Raw genomic sequence first — 18,191 nt, forward strand, 5'->3', positions numbered from 1 at the left:
AACGATACATAATAATCCCTTGCCTACTTTATCTTAACATCTGATAGATTTTGCCTTATATTCCGTTATCAAGCTTTTTAATAAGAATTTATAGCAATTTCATAATCCCACACAAAGCCTAACAAACAGGCATTTAATATAGGCTGGGTATTATCATCCCTGTCGATACACAAAAGCATTGCAGAAATATTTTATACACAGTAGAGTTATTATTAATATTATACCTACATAATTCATTGTTCTTTAAAAATAAGATATTAAAAGAGATACGTTAACAATACAAAAGTATTTTATACTCTAATAAACATGTATTTTCAGGCGGTCTATTAAAATAGCCCAAGACAGAATATTTTAAAATGGTATTATTCGTTCACAAAATGCTTCACAAATATATTTTACGCTTTCCCAGACCTTTTATTTGAATTATATCACTATCACTACATAGTATAAAACAAAGTCGCTTTCCCTGTCCCTATGTCCCTATGTCCCTTTGTACGCTTAAATCTTTGAAACTACGCAACGGATTTTGATGCGGTTTTTTTTAATAGATAGAGTGATTCAAGAGGAAGGTTTATATGTATAATAACATCCATTAAATAGTGGAGAAGTACTGTTATTTTTTAGATTTCTAATGTGTTGTCGTAAAAAATTACATTTTTTCCGCTTACATTGCAAACGCAGGCTAAACCCTACGAGTTTTATCAAAATAATGTACTAAGTATTATACACATTGAAAAGGTCTACAGAAAAGTCCGCGATGGTATATGTCTATCTCTTATGGATAACCCACAATAACTTTTTTTTGTCATTTACTTTTTACGACAAATAATGGCTAATTTTCGATGCGATTTTAACCAATACAGTATTAATCCTTAACCAATTAAATACCTTGAATACATTGTTCATTTAATATAGATCTATATGGCCCTTTACACCGTATGATTTAAGTGAATATTTTCGAAGATATTACAGATTTAAAAATTGCGGGACGTAGCGTTTGCGGCGGTACCGGCCGGCCGCTCGGCTATCTATTTTATACCCGTACAACGTTCACAGTTTTTCTGTAGTGTATTTAGTATCAGCATTGCACCCGTGCGAAGCCGGGGCGGGTCGCTAGTTTGTAATAAAAGTAAGTGAAGATCCAGGTTAAAATAGGGATGAAAATAGGATAAAAAATTGCCCGTGGTTTAGACCGCGAGTGAAAAGTTTAACAGTTTAAATAATTAAATTAAAACGATTTCGTGTATAAAATTCATATCAATATTTATCAGCAATTTTGAGCTCTTTTAGGTATTTGGTTTCTTATTAAAATAATTACGTTAATATTAAATAACATAAATTATAATATTAGTTTTACATATTAATTAAACGATAAATGCAAAATAAACGTAGTGTCGGTAAACAATTATAGTTTTATGAAGGCCATTTATCTTGAGATATTAGATAATTTGCTGGCACTGAATATAGTGTGAGTTTTTTAATAGTACGTAATACATATACGAATACTTGTCTTTCTTTTTATTTCGTTAAAATATAATTTTATGAAAACGGGTTAGCCGACCTTTTTATTTGTCTCCGCTAGTAGAAGAACTGTTAAAGAAAATATTGTATATATGTATTTTTACAATATATGTAGTAATTGTTACTTATAAATAAAGATAATAAGCAATGACAATTGACGAGATTATGAAAGATTATGTTTATTGGCTTCTGCAATGCACGCGAGGAAAATAGTTTATTGAAGTCACTGGCACAAACATAATACATAATATAATATATATTAACTTAACTGTTACTATTTTCTATCGTATGAACTTGTAGTTTTATGCGTTTTAACTTATTTAAATAAATAAGAGAAATTTATAACAGAACTTACATTTTTATAACCTCATTTTTAATTAATTTCTCGCCAAATTAACTTTTTAAATGTTCATATTTAATTTCAAAAAGTAAGGCGTTTATCTAAAGTTGTTGCTACTCTGAGTTTAATAAAAATGTTTGTAATATTGTTTAATCACGTGTTGTTCTATTTCAATTTTCAATATTATTATAACTTATGCAAGTTGTTTTCACAACTGAAGAATTGCTTAATAAATGATTTAAATATTGTTCCTTAAACCAAATATAACGTAAATGGCATTTATTGTGAATAACAATTGTTTCGTTTAACCCACAGATAATATGTAATGCAATTAGACTGTACATAAGACAGATACACTGAATTGCAGAATAATATGCTTAAAAGGATTATATTTTCACAATTGTCGCAACCTTCGAAGCAAGAAAATCTATTTCTCCCGAAGATAAAAAAGAAAAAGTACAGATAAAGTAATTGTAATCGCATTATTATGAAATTTAATATAGGTATGTATTTTGTACTGCGGTAAAAGTCGCGTTATAAAAATGCTTTATATCATTTTATTGTGCTATATTTTTTATAGGCATTATGCGATAAACACTTGTGCATTAGGATTCTATAGCCTTTTCTGTAAATGTAATCGTACTTTCTCTGCCTACATTAAGTTTAGTTTTATTACATAAACCTACATTTGCGTTATCGGCATGCAATCTAAAAACGGTTATACCAAGTAAGGAGAAACTAACGAACTCACTTCAGATAACTTCATCTAGTTTGACGAAAAATAAATAAATATATATGTCCGGTAAATAATTTACGATTTCTGTAAAATATTAAAAGTTCGAATGAACAATCAAATCCCTGGAAAACTTATTTGCGTTCGTCTCATAAAACAAGAGATGTGCCAATTTATAACAACCCTTGAAAAGATTCCTTGAAAACTTAATTTTATTCTGATTACAAAGTTTATCATCCAAAATTATTCATACACTGTTCTCGACTCTGCCAGGATCTGCGGCGGTCAAACCGGTTACCGGATTGTCCGATCCAGTCCGATCGAAGTGGGCTTTCTTTGCCTTACTTTAGTACTCGAGACGTGTAAGTTACGTCATTTCTCTCAGCCAAGGATTCGGTTTTATTATGAGCAACATTATACAACGGTCATGTCATGTAATGTGCTTCGAAAATGAATAAGATTGTGAATCAAGATAATACAAGTCATATTTTCACGATACATTTACTGCATATATTGTTAATATACATCTAACACGGGAATTTAATCCCCAAGCGGCGTACAGCAATTATATCGACCACAATACCGTAATACGATTTTTAATTACATCTTACATATGATTATGTAACAGATTTGTCGGCTGGTGATGCGCTGATCAATTTTGAGATTACAACACGTCGTTTAATAGCGTATGATCTATTATACAAGTACAACTATGTTTTATGTTACATTTACTTTTGTAGACAATTTACAAACTACATCGTGATTAATTGTATAGCTATTACGTATTCGTGATTGTGAATTTATCTCAATTTTAATTTTTAATGCATAGTGTATCTGTTTATATTTTAGATTACATTTACATTTATAAAAGTTCCATAGAAACCGAGAACAAACTGCGTTTATCTTTAATAGGCAGACTATAATTTGTAAAACGATCAATTTCTTTATTTATTTCAGCCTGCATTGCAAATTAGTGGTACTTACATTCTCCACTTTATTCATATACCCCGGCAGATAATGTTTCACTGCGCAGTATACAATTATTTATTATCATCGATGTAGCGAATACCATAACATTAATATACTGTCAGGAGCGGACGCCAGGCAAGGAAATTCCAGACTATTTTAAGGAAGACGATTAGCAAAGTTACTTTCAGCTGACGTCTAGAGTTATTTAAAACAGACAAATATGTATGGTGCAAAGTTCCCTTTAAGACATGGATTTACAGTTCGCAACTCGTGCAAAGATAAAGACGCTGTAAGCCGACTAAATCTAAAAGCCCCGTCAAGCCTTTGAAGTTCAACTTGAAGTGGTGGCCTTTAATAAAGCCGTTTAGGAGAGTGAAAAGGATGGAAGAGGTGCGTGACCAATCTTATGTCCTGGGGATGAGCAGGACTGCAGGACATTGCAGGCGAAGCGTTCAAAATTAAGTCTAGCAACTTGTGAGGTTCTTTACAGCGTGTCTGAAGACCATAAATCATTCTTTGAAGATCTTTTTGTCTTTTTTATCCATTACCGGCATGCGTGGGGTGGGGTGGCGAGGTGGGAGGGTCTTTTGATAGGCCGGATGAAAGGGCGACGGATCGTCCTTGAAAGACTGTTTGGCAAGGTTACGCGTATCTGAGCACGTTAAGATTGCAGACTTCCAGTTTTATCGAGGACTTGCTGTTACCGGAAAGTAAGTACCTAGGTATATTTAAGGTTGTACAGAATATTGATAGCACAACAGAAAAGAGAGAACTTTAAATTATCACAACAAATTGTATCTTGTTTTCTTTGTATGAATCTTTCTTGGCATGTTTTGTAAATTTTATGGACAATTTAGTTAATTTTTAACCGTATTTCTAGTTCTATAAATATATAAAATATTGTAACGATTTAAAATAGTCGACATCATACAAAAAATTTAACTAGAATTTTCTACATTTTTTAGCGGTTTGTGGTATCTACTGGAGCACAAATGAAACAACGCGATAATTGAATACTCAGTACAATATTACTCATTCATACAACAGGGAATATTAGAGTTTTAGTCATACTTGCGGTCATACAAACAATCCAGATGGGATGACGTGAATATCGCGAATAACCCACCAGTGGCTGTATTTATAAACAACACTGGGAACGCTGAGGTAATCAACGTCAATGCGAAAGATTCCTAAGAAATCAACTGAGAAACAAAGTATTTCAGTTTATACGAACCTTTGCCATGTGGCCAAGTGGCAAGTACTAAATAATATATATTATAGCATATTTTGTAGTATTAGTAATTGGTCGATTAGGATGATTACTAATTTACTAATTTCAAGTTGGTAAAATTGAACAAGATTGAGGGCTATTAAAATAATCACACATTTTTTAAATTTAAACTAACGAATGTCGGTGACCTTTTGCTTAAAATTACCATTACAGATTGCTTGTGAATTTGGAGTATATTCACTGTGTAAGACTTGTTTAAAAAAAGATCTACTAGTTTCGTATGTATTAAACTTATTGTGATGTTTCTGATATTTGCAGAACAAAAAAAAAGAGGCTACTATCTACTTGAAATTACTGTTGTGTTTCAATGGTCTCAATCCTTCTCACTGGCCGCATAGCACATCGTTTAAAATCACATAAGTATAGGGTATTTTTTGTCCTGCCATTTCCTACATGTGTTTGTCTTTGTGACATAACGGTCTAGCCGGAGAGGATCAAGCGCCATCAACCTATAATAAGCAAAAACGACTTTGAAGTGAAGATCACTTTATCGCAGCCATCAATCAACGGAGATCTATCGTGTTAAATTAGATAACGTGGTCCGATATTATAAAATATAACCGTTTCTTTTTGTAGAACTCTTCGATGTTCATGCTCTAATATTTCTAGATAATTTTCTTAGAATACGTTTTACAGCTTGGTATAAGCCAACTTTTACTTTTGTAAACTATTTTAAAATACAATCAGCTGCACTAATATTAGGAAGAACAAGTTTTAAAGGCTATCGCAGGTGGATATGGAAATAAGCATTCATATTTCCAAACGTAATACGAAACCTGCTGGGTTTTATTTTTGAGATCGTCAACGTAATCTTTTGTGACAACTAATTAACTAGGGATTGGCTTTATCTGTACGTGTATGTAGCAGTCCCAAATTTATTTTAATATTTCTCCTATTTTTTCTACAGATACGATAACCGCCGCCTATTATTTTAAATAAGACAGTTGCAGAAATAATTTCTGCAAATCTTATCCGCTCTACAGCCCGATAAAGAAAACTGCCTCCGAAGCTTCGAAACCAGTATTCAGTACTGCGCAGGAGTATCATTTACAAGTTCAAACCCACCTCACAGCCAACCAATCTATTTTAGATTGATGGAAGGTCAGCGGAGACTACGCATACACTACGCATGTTTCAAAATTACATGTGAACAGAATTATTACTGCGTTACAAGCGCGGATCCAGGGGGGGGGTCACGGGGTCATGACCCCCCCCTGGGCTAGGTCCACAACCTAAGTGGACCACTAATTTAATATTACCTTTTTTTAATTAATAAATTAATACTGTTCAATATGATGTTTTTATTGAATTTTGAGACATAAAAGTAATATAGAACAATGAAATCAATTGCAAACGGTAACGGAAGAGAATATAACAAAAATTATAGAAAAAGTTTATTAGGGTCGCCCTGTGGTCGTAATTTAAGACGAAATACAATCATGCCTGTGCACCTTTTGGGCTACGCCCCCTGGGTGGAGCATAAGAGCGCGCGGGACGCTTCACAAAAATCCCCTCGCCACGCCACACAACTGAATAGATGACGGAAACATACGGAACTAACGGAGGTTCAATGAACTTTACTTATATTCTTATATTCGCGCGGTTAAAGCTGAGTAAAGCGATCCGGCACCGTCTTTTCGTTGCCGGGCCCATCGAACTAGAAAAATCGACCTTTGTTCCTTTGCACGAAGGTCGATTTTTAATTGGTACAAATCTGATTACAAAAACTGAGCTTGTGACTAAATTATTTTATGATGTAATTAAATATTTGTTATTGTTAGAATTGTCGCTACCTACGTTACTAGCTTATTTTCAAATCTTTGTAAACAAATTTTATAGTTTTTCGACATGGGGACTTTACGTACAATATGATAATAAAAATACATAAAAGAATAATGCTATTTACGTTTGTTTTTTTTTACATTATTATCGGTTTTAAAAGATTAAAAAAAACGGGTTTTTGTTTTTATATCATATTTATTGAAAAAAAAAAACAATAATAGACAAAAAAATATTATTTACAATTTTGATTATTTTTGAATAAATATATCCGACATTTTGATATACTTATTATACTTATTATACATCAGATATTTTCGAATGCTGGTTTTGTTACCATTTTATTGTTCCAATGTTTATCTTCTTGATACGACTTCTTCTCCTTGTTCCGTAAATAAATATGTCTCTTGCCCGTTACTTTGAGCTATCCTTGTACATTGAGGTGCTGAAACAACCATAATAAGTTATAATAGGAGAAAAATTAATTGATAATACCTCTTATAATACCACGATTATTATAAAGATACTGTCATCAAAACTAGAAAAAATTGCACAGCTGTGTACGTTCCTTTGTCGCTTTATTATCCTAGCCCGTAATAAACTCGATTGTCGGCGTCATACATAGCAAACTTTCTGAGAAAATCGTTCTTTTGTTTGCAAAATTTTACGGTTGACCGCAATTATTATAACAAGTGCTTTTATAAAAATTAGTAAAAAATTTCGCAGCTGTGTCTGTTCGTTTATCGCTCTATTGTCCTAGATCGTAAAAAAGTCGTTTGTCGGCTTAGTTACCTACATACTTCATAGTTACATAACTACAAATTTTTCAAATATTTTTTATATAAAATTTATAAGTAATTATGCTTATGCATAATATGCAAATAGTATTCATAAAAACAAATAAAAAAATTACTCATACATACATTCATTCGAATTGATATATGTATAAATAAATATCCTTTATCTAATCCTGTCTAGATCTAATCCTTGTCTTGGGATTGCTCACATGTGTATAGAATTGTAAGTAGATCAGCAATAAGCCTAAATGCAGTGAAAGACCTCAGACAGTAGTTATAATACAAAAAAAAAAAAAACAAAAAAGTTATACGCAATAGGGTTGAAATAAAAATTGTTTCTGATCTCACTGGTTACCTACCCGTCAGTGATAACTTACACTAGTCTGAAATATTCCACTATCTTCAATCTTATGACTTATAAATAAATGACATAAGAATAAACTTACACAAAAAAAGTACTATGTGAAACTGTCTGAAGATCCATATCACTTTCTGGTAATCATGGTTGGTCTAAAAGACCAACGTGTCTTTATTGCGTCCTGGCTTGCAAGCTGCACATCGGATTTTTCGTGGTCGCGCTTCGCTATTAGAAATAAACATACATACACAAATCAGTAGTATATTTATTGGAAAATTAAATCTCAAAAAACAACTAAAACATTACCTATTTATACCAATAATAAAATTATAAATAAAAATAAAGACAGAGTGCATAAAATTATAAAATCTTGATTTGTGCGTTGCTAAATTCAGACTTTGTAAACATATATGTACTAATACAAAAATCATAAATAGGTAATGAAATCTCAAAATATGACTAAAATAATATTACTTATTACAAATAAAAATAACTATCAGATTTTCATTTATGCGTTTCTCAATTTAGACTTGTAAACATATACCTAGTAAGTAATCAAAATATTTGAAGTTGAAATCTTTAGACTTGTAGCGACCTAAAGACATAATAAATATTATAAATAAGCATGATAAACATTAAACTTACCTATTTAGATTCAATAACTGTAGTTTCTTCATCTGCCTTCGCAACATTTTATTCCTAATGTTCTCACTATCAATGTTTTAGCCACCAAAATTCACCATGTTTATGAAAAACTTTAGTAACACTAACACTAAATCACGTATGCGAGTAGACAACGGCACCGCGCGAAAAAGTTGTACAGGACTGCTCTCTAAGACGCGTTGGCGTCGACTAACAGGAGGCGGAACGGCGCAAGCGACCGGCCTGCGCGCAATTTTTTGATCATAGTTTATAAATATATTTTTTTTAAATTACTGATGTATTAATTGAAAAATCTAATCCCGTACGTCCCTCAAGAATTGAATGGAAGTGGATGTGGATAAAGTTTCATTGATATTACTTTACTATTGTCCAAATGAAATTGATTCACCGTTTAATTTTTGGGCAACTTCACAGCGTTTTTCTATCGAGGCAAATTTTGTCAATCGTGTTTCGGTTCCCAAACGTCACTAAACAAACTCTTCAATTAAATAAATCGATAAATAAAAAAAATCTAATTCAAAGTTTTTGAAGAAAAAAATTAATTCTCCGTGCGCTCGAAACGTCTGTTTTGGGTCTCATTTCGCCTTAAGGACAAATAACAGGTTTTTCGATTAAAAAAAACTATAACTGCGGAATAAAGTGTAATGGTAAAGTAAAGTAAAGTGTAATGTAATTAATTTTTTTTCTACAACTTTTGCTGTTACACTTTTCACACAAAACCTCAAATATCGAAATATCCCAGTTCGTGGATAAGACATAAAATAGCAAAATTTTTTTTAAATGAACAATAGAAAATACAGTCAAATTACAACAAAAAATCGGCCAAATGCCGGAAATCGGACTCGCGCACCGAGGACTCCGAGCAAACATATTTTTTCATTATGTTGTATCTTACAATTTTGTTTAAAGGATTTTTTTCTTTATCTGTGCTTGTAAGTGATTAAGTCGTTCCTTTAACCAAATTTCAAGACTGTGTTCACGGGAAGTACCTTGTAGGTTTTGATTGATTTGACCCTTGCAAGTAGTTGCGAATTACAGAATATGCGGCTCTAATTGCTTTTTCTTCAGATTGCGTTGACATATAATTTGAATTAAATAACAGATTTAAGTTATTATAGACCTGAGTTCTGATGTGAATATCAATTAACCCATTGACCACCGTAAGGCCCGATCGGGGCGCGACACAATAGATTTTCTATTGTGTCTGTGATTCCGAGGACTGATGGATTAAATACATGTAGACGTTCATGAGTAAAGGGATTGTAAGTTTAAAATAATTTAAAAAATATATTTTTATTTAATTTCATTAAATAATTAGGGTTTTCGCAGTTATTACTACATTGTGCTATAACACGATACTTTTTACTCAATTTCAAGACTGTGTTTACGGGACAGGGTGCTCCCTGCAGGTATTGATTCCCTTGTTAATGTCGAAATCCTACGGTCTACGGTTCCTTCATGCTGTGAAAAATTCAAACGTTTTAGCCAACGCAATCAAAAGATGCAGCTGTAATTGCTGAAATTTTTGACACTCTCTAAGAAATCAAAACCTACAGGGTAGTTCCCGAGTACACAGAGTCATGAAATTTAGTACAATCAAACGTCTTATAACGCAGACTAGCTTACCGCTCGCGGCTTCGCCCGCTTTCTCTAAAACCTTATAAATTATATACTATTCCTCTTGAATCACTCTATCTTTAAAAAAAACTGCATCGAAATTCGTTGCGTATCTAGTTTTAAAGATTTAATCATACATAGGGACATAGGCACAGAGACAACGACTTTGTTTACTAATTGCGAAAAGTATGAATTTTTCCTTAGATTATAATATAAAAAAATATTTAAAAAAAAATTTAACTTACAAACCTGTTACTCATGAACGCTGACATGTATTAACTTAATATTCATACCAAAAACTCAAGTCTAAAATACCTTTACGCTATAATAAAATCAAACTTCTATGTGAACGAATCAGAAGATACAGCCGTAAATGCCGAAAAATTTCGCAAATTTCGACATTCGCAAGGTAATCAAAACTCAAAACCTACAGGGTACTTTCCGTAAACTCAGAATCTTGAAATTCGGTACAAAGCAACATCTTATAGTACAGATACAGGAATAATTGCAAAAAATATATATTTTTCAAGTTTGTCTGCCTATCAATACCCTTTTTCTCAGGAACGTGTGGAGGTATCAATCTGAAATTCATACCGAATATTCAAATCTACGGTTCTTTATAGCTGTGAAAAAATCAAACTTATAAGCCAACGCAATCAAAAAATTCAGCCGTTTATGCCGTAAATTATCGCAAATTTCGACATTATCGCAAGGGAATCAAAATCTATAGGTATTGTACTACTTCCTGTGAACACAGAGTTCTGAAATTTGGTTAAAAGCAATGTCAGCACAGATGGAGGAAAAATTGCTATAAAACATACATTTCATGCTTATCAACATTCGCAAGTGTTGCCAGGAATCAAAACCTACAGGGTACTTCCCGTGAACACGGAATCTTGATATTTAATCTTTATTTAATAGAAACTTACGTCTTATAGCACAGATAAAGGAAAAATTGCAAAAAGCATAAATTTAATATTATAACATATAAAAATGTTTGTACGGAACTCTTGGTTCGCCAATCCGACTCGCACTTGACCAAGTTTTTTAAAATCTACGTATCAATTAAATTACCAAAATATAGCTTTTGAAAATTGACCACGTCTATGTGACCCCCCCCTGGCACTAAAGCTGGATCCGCCCTTGCTGCGTTAACCGGGGTTGGGGCATACCGATTAAAAAAAACTGTGAAGAATGATATACGGCCCCATTAAGTGATTACGATGGGTATTGGATAAATAAACCATCCATTACGTGACGTTTTACGATCGTATTCTGGTTTAAGGAAATATGTTTTAAACATAACACGCGGTATTTGTGTTCTCCTGTATTGTAACAATTTTATGGGCATCATATCCGAAATGCGCAGGTAAGACCACCTAAGCCACCTTGCATTTTGGGCAGTTTGTATAAACATACAAAATAAGTTTAAAATTTTAGATTTAGGCACTACCAAACTGTGACAAATTCAGTAGTTTGGTTGGCAAATATATGTTTATACACACAGTGTAAAACAGACAAGAAAATGTTAAATACTTAAAAAAGTTTGGTAAAAGACGAGCAAAATGCGCAATCATGTTAAAAAATAAACAGAATATAAAGACCTAGTTAGACTTAGAAGTACAATATGGGTCATAATCATTTATCATGATTGAAAAACGTCAATCGTAACTCGGATCCGTCCGCAGTACACACTAACCATTCAAGCCAATTGCAGTGATTCTTCCATCTTGCATTTTGCCTCGTCACTCTCAATGTGAAATTCATTGAAATATATTAGGGACGTAGTTGAGATGCGTGCCTGTTATACAAGTGATAGTTTAAATTTATGATAACAATGCTTATTATTTTATTGGACTTGAAATTTGAAATAACAAGAGATTGGGACTAAAATTAGACAATAAATCGAATTATTAAATATTTATCTTGGACGCGACCATCATAATTCTAGTGTCTATTCTTATGTTTACAAAGGGATTCTTAGCGGAGGTTATAAAATATGTTGGTTGTATGCTTCGATGTTGTTTGTATGTGGGTAAATTCAAGGAAACCGCGACATATGGCCACGATGTGTCACACGTCAGGTCTGCCTTGATAATAGTATTACGTAGTGCAAAACAAAATGCTAAATATAGTGTGAAGTATATTCAAATAGCCTACCAAGTGTAGTCCATATACATTGTATAGAAATATTTGGGTCTCATACCCTTTTCGGAAAGTAGTTTGTCACCACTAAAGTCTATTTAACTTCTAATTTGTCTTTACGAATATGGTAAAGTCGATGAACTTTATGAAATATATGGTATTGCTTTAGGTCACAATTGCTGCCAGATTAAAGCGATAACCTACAATCAAATGATTGCAGAAATGTATTTATTTTCCCTTTATTATGTAGTATTAAATCTCAATAACTATATGAACTAACTATGAACTCGAATATTTTTCTGAAGGTTTTAAATTCTTAACAATGTTCTGTATTATGTGTTCTATGATGTACATTATACACAAATAACAAAAAGTTCATACGTATCTTGCCATGAAGAAAGAAAAAAATATTGGTGAAATGATATCTACCATTTGAAACCTTTTTACTAGGCGTTCACTTGTTAGGCAAATGATTGAGTTATAATTGGAGTTAAAAGCGTGTATCCACCATTCAAATGTCACCCTAAAACAATCCATTATGTGCTCATCAGGCTCTATTGAATAGCCAGTGAATTGTATTCAAAATGAAACCATTACTAAAAGCTGTCGTTACAATGGCTTACTCGACCGTGCAATTGCAAACCGCACCTTAGAATAGATTGATGTATTTTTACCTTGTTAGAAATTGGAGAAAACGAAATTACTTTCACCTAATCAGTGATTTTTACGTGACAAATGCATTTGCAATATTCGCACGTATCTCTTGAACTAGGTATATAAGACTTATCAAATTGGAACAAGAGTGCGTTACCTGATAGCGAACCAGAATCTACTTTAGGTATATAAGCAACAGCGACATTAAAATATTTTCTTAATAATCAAACATATTTAAAAATCTCTGAGCTCAACAATGGCTCAATCGAACCCAAAGATATTACATATTTCAAAATTACGTTTACAATAGAATCCAATATTTAATCGTTACATCATTCTTTCATTACAGAATAACGGTACCCAAATGTTATCTCAATAATAGAACTTCAGTTACAATAAGGGCCAAGACAATTTATTGGAACAAAGCATCACGCTTTTGTCTCCCGATTCGATTATCGCGGTCACTCAATCGAATAATCGTTAAATACAAACAACCTCGTGTTATTCACCCACGCACTTTCATCGTTTAAGATGCATTAATGCCTCTTCGTGGTAGATAAAGTAATGGAAGTAATCTGTACAAGTTTCGTTCATACTAAAGCACCGGTCAAATTCTACCTACGTAGAACATTTTGGGACAGTACCTTTGATATGTAGTAGCTGTACCTGAATTTAAATTTGATTATAAATCAGGTTCAGATACCCACTCTCCTTTTTAGATTTATAAAACTTTACGATGAATGTAATTATCGACAGGTTGTCGGTAAGATCCAGAATGCCAATTAAAGATACGTTTGAAGTTTACGAATAAAATTTAATGGTGTTTTATGGTGCTTTGTCTGTTGTGTAAGTTAAAACTTAAAACAGAAGTGTATTGTGTTTCTTTGAAAGTTTTAGAGCCGAAATAAAAGTGCCGTACAAAGAAAGTACCTGTATACATTATGATTGATACATGATTCTTTACTTTGAATATTACGATGCCCTTAAATCTTTGATCTTATCATATCGAATGGAATCGAAACGACCTCCGCTTATACCTCTAATATTTCTTCATAAAATTAATGACTATGCCCATACTAAAGGTTGTTCGATTTAACGTTACGTAATTTTAGGGCCATCTATAACTTAACAATTAACACCCGCTTTCTTATGACAGGATTTACATCATAAATTTTTTTTACTGGCTGGAAACTGGTTTTGGAATTCCGGGAAACTTGTACTTAGTTGCCATGTTTGTGATATTGCGGGTACAATTATCTTGTATGCGGGCAAGTCTTCGCGAAATAGAGGTTGTTCACCCCGACCCGCATGCGTAGGTGATATAAGGATATGAACTCCTTATTCGATTGTATTCGATATTACATTGAAGAGGGAAGCCGATCATATCAAATGACTTCAAGATATTACGCTTCCTTAAGATGCGGTATTTAAGATCGGGTTAAATCACATTGTACTATCAGAATAACCTTTTAAAACTACCTAAGTATATAATATTTAGTAACTAGGTACATTTTCTCAATAATAAAATAAAATAACATTTATTTGCCTAAAACATGGTACAGAGAGGTGTGAAGAAATAATTGATCATCATGTTTCGCTTTGTATAAAGCATGCAAATATATGCGTAAAATTAAATTAAATAACATCAGATATTAAATCTAAATTCCAATACAATAAATTGAAATATCACTCTATCTTCTATATTCTCATTCCATTATTCGCTCGTATTCCAATTTAAATAATGGAAACAATTTTTAAAATTAGTCAAATGTAACGGTACGGAATTTTAAAACGGTCTGCACAGATACCTAGGTATGCGGAAGAAAAAATACTGAGCGTTTACTTAAAATGCAAATATGTAAATTACAAGCTGCAGGTCTCTGATAATTTGTGTTCACTGTATCTAGGGCATCCGCTGCGGATTGTTGATAAAACTGCAGCTTGGTTTTATTTCGCAATTTAAATGATTGAAATGGAGCTCCATATTTTTATACGCCCCGCGGCTTAGCTTGTGTGGTACTCGGACAAAAAATAGCCTTTATATTATAACAAGCCATAATGCCAGATACATTATAAGATTACTATGAGCCAACCAACAATCAGCTGATTAGTTTTTGCATAATCGAGCAACCATAACTAATCAATGGTCGTAAGTCTGAGGCCTGAGCACATAAAATCTTTAGCATGTATCCTAATAGGATTAAACGATAAGACATGGTTCTTTTTCATGACTTTACTTGTCATTGTAGTTTATTGGGTAAATACATGGTTATTTAAAATCGTCTAGGTTTACGTGAATCTAGTCTTGGTGGATAAAAATATGGACAAAGATAAATAAAAATTATAAAATTGAGGTTTGGTCCAGGAAAGAAGTCGCAATTGTCTCTCTAGTTGAATACACTACGTATTCATATGGATTTATACGTATTTGCATATGGCAAAAGGATGTAATAGATAGCTGAAAATAGTCAAGTATTCTACTGAAGTTTAATTGATGGATCAAAACACTAATAATTCTCAACAATACACGAACGATAACGCTATATTTAATCTTCTCAAACTTATTGGAGTTTAGGTTGTCTTCATTTAAAAGCTGTTGGGAAGAGTGCCAATTCGATTTAGTAACATTGTGTAAATAATGAAAGGGTTCTAGTAAAAAATTGTTGGTGTTAGATAATCACAGATATAGAACAGAAACTGAAAAATAACACTGCTCTTTTATTTTTCAATTATATTCAAGTTATAGTTATTATATTGCATTTTGGTGTTGGTCCGTCAAGTTCACGATACAATTTCACTTTTCAATAAACAAGCGAAATTATACTCCAATGTTTTAGAAAGTGGTCATATTCAGGAAGGCCAGTCCAATTAAGCGGTAATTATTGGTACCAGCACGCAAGCGCAAGTATATCAATAAATTTACTGCTTGGAAACCGAGAAGCGTTACGAAATCTGTTTGGGTACAGCTAAGGTCACAGGTTATACACGCAATGTGTTAACTGCTAACAAAATATAGCATTTGTGTCGGATGAAATCCTCGACTGCATTCTTGAGCGTGTTTGCGTTTGGTCTGGGGTGGTGATGTGGGTAAGCTGACGTGTCGCCTTACAAGAATGTGGGTGAAATATTTTCATCGTTGGCTTAACATATGAGCTTAATGACTGCTTTACATACTAATATGGGTCGTTTTGAATTTTGCACTAAACTGAATTTTTTTTGTACTTAAATATGCTGCATCGACTTTTTTGATATTTTTTATAGTGACCACGTATTCTTATCTCGTATTGGTATCCTATTTGTGATAGATGATACTGGTTCCATTTTAATTGCATTGACCATAAAATAAAATATCAAGATAAATGCACTCGTAGAACATTTATACCAGTTCTGTTTTAAATGGCATAATTACCCCAGCATGAGTTGACAACTGGCAATGATTTAAACGGAATAGAAGTTATATCCAGACCACGTTTTAAACTATAACCATTTTGCTGGAGTTTTGTTTTGTTTATGGTTGTTTTTTAATAAATGATAAAGATGTTTAGTATTCAAAATGGGGTGCACGATGACGGACGTGAGTCGTGTGCCACGCTCGTCTCGATGATAATGCAAAAAGCCCCATGAATACTAAATAGAACGGAGAATGTATACGATCTCGTTTATATTTCATAATTTTTTGTAGAAAGTTCTGAATATCGTAACGCGGTTCATTGCGCTTGTTGCATTTTGATTTTTGAGCTTGTATATTCAGTAATAGTTAACGACGTAATAACTGGTAATATTTAGAGTGTTATTGAAATAAGTTGATAAATCGTGAAGGAAAATGTAATACGCGAATCCAATATTTATGATATTAGTGTCATAACTTTTGATAATGAAATAATGAATATAATTTCAAGCTAATAGCAGATACATAATAATTTGTTCGCCACGTTCAAATTAGGCAGTAAATTATAAACATGATTCATTGTTTCAATTGATTTAATTTTCGGATGTTGCATTTGGAAGCGGATATGCTTATCGATCGCATGAATATGAATGGAACTAACCAATTATCTGGTAATCTATACATATAATGAAATTTAAAAATGTATGTGTGTTTGTCTCTATGGATGTCCAGGCTAAACTCAAAAAGAACTGCATGGATTTACTTCAAATTTTGCATGAGTATTACTAACAGGTCGGGTCAACGTATAGACTTATATACCATCACGCTATGCCGCAGGGCAGTGGTAGTATGTATACGTACATACAATTGTTATAATTTGCAATATGATCCGATATTCGGAAAGGTGTGTCGGACACAAGCTGGTCAGACATCTGCAGTCTGCTAACATGTGTTCGAATCACGGGAAATCAATGCGTGCACCTGTTGTTTGAGGATCAGTTGCTACCTTTAATGCAAGGGTTGGTAGAGAATTAAGCCTTATTTCTTTATGTGTTTATTTTACAAGAAAATATTTAAGACGTATTACCACAGATAATATAATACTATACAATACTAGTAGTATTACTTAGTATGGAGGTAAATGTGCAAATAAATTACAATGTTTAAATATAATTATGCAGACTGTGGTCAATGTCTTAAATATAACAATTCGTGTAGTGAGTAACAAAATAATAACAAATAAAATGTGTAAACATACCTATTGTTACGAATTATGCAATAAAAATACACAAACTTGTTAACAATGTAGCTGAGATCGCGAAGTGGGACAGTTCACAATAATATTGTACGACTCATAAAAATGAAATACAGATGTTATTTAGAGTTTATTTTTGTAATATAGGTTAATTAGGTACTCGTTAAAGGTATGAATGGAGCAGGATGCATCCCTCATCTGTTCGCGAATTCGATTTATTGGTTTCCCCGACATTTGGGCAAGTAGGTCGTTGGATAGCTTCCAAAATATTCATTTTGACACGAAAGAATAAACTTTTGTTTAGGTATATAATATTTTAAAATAGGTAGTTGTTATTGTAAATGGAATCTGAAAAGCTGGATAATACACGCATAGACCATAGTGGACCCTTCTAGGTTCCGTTCGCATTAATTGGAGATAAAAATTGTGAACTTCGTCAATTAGTTATTATTTATTATGATATTATAGATACGTTTCGGTTTACGTTATCATAATATGGCTAATTTATTTTATTTGAAAGAATATTATATACGTATTATATAAAAAAGGAATACGTTCTTAAATGTAGGTAAAATATTTTAATTCTCATTATAATTATATTGTTAATTTCCAAATCAACCCACTTTGAATATACCTACTTACTATGTTAATCGAAAAGACAATGTAAGGTCCATTAATACA

General features: G+C 32.5%; 1 protein-coding gene and 1 long non-coding RNA gene across 3 annotated transcripts in view; both read right to left on the reverse strand.

Moving 5' to 3' along the window:
* Nucleotides 1–18,191, reverse strand: part of Unc-76 (fasciculation and elongation protein Unc-76) — a 49,853-nt gene that overhangs the window by 25,503 nt on the left and 6,159 nt on the right. The window lies entirely within an intron of this gene.
* On the reverse strand, nt 6,308–9,035 carry LOC149906962 (uncharacterized). Its single transcript, XR_016456957.1, has 3 exons — nt 8,434–9,035; nt 7,877–8,013; nt 6,308–7,078 (listed from the first exon to the last, which is right to left on the reverse strand). It is a non-coding gene; the product is annotated as an uncharacterized LOC149906962 (long non-coding RNA).

This window comes from Colias eurytheme, chromosome 7, assembly GCF_061535395.1.
Source record: "Colias eurytheme isolate Ceu_HAF_F1 chromosome 7, ilColEury1 Martin Lab GWU primary, whole genome shotgun sequence".
NCBI classification, from domain to species: domain Eukaryota; kingdom Metazoa; phylum Arthropoda; class Insecta; order Lepidoptera; family Pieridae; genus Colias; species Colias eurytheme.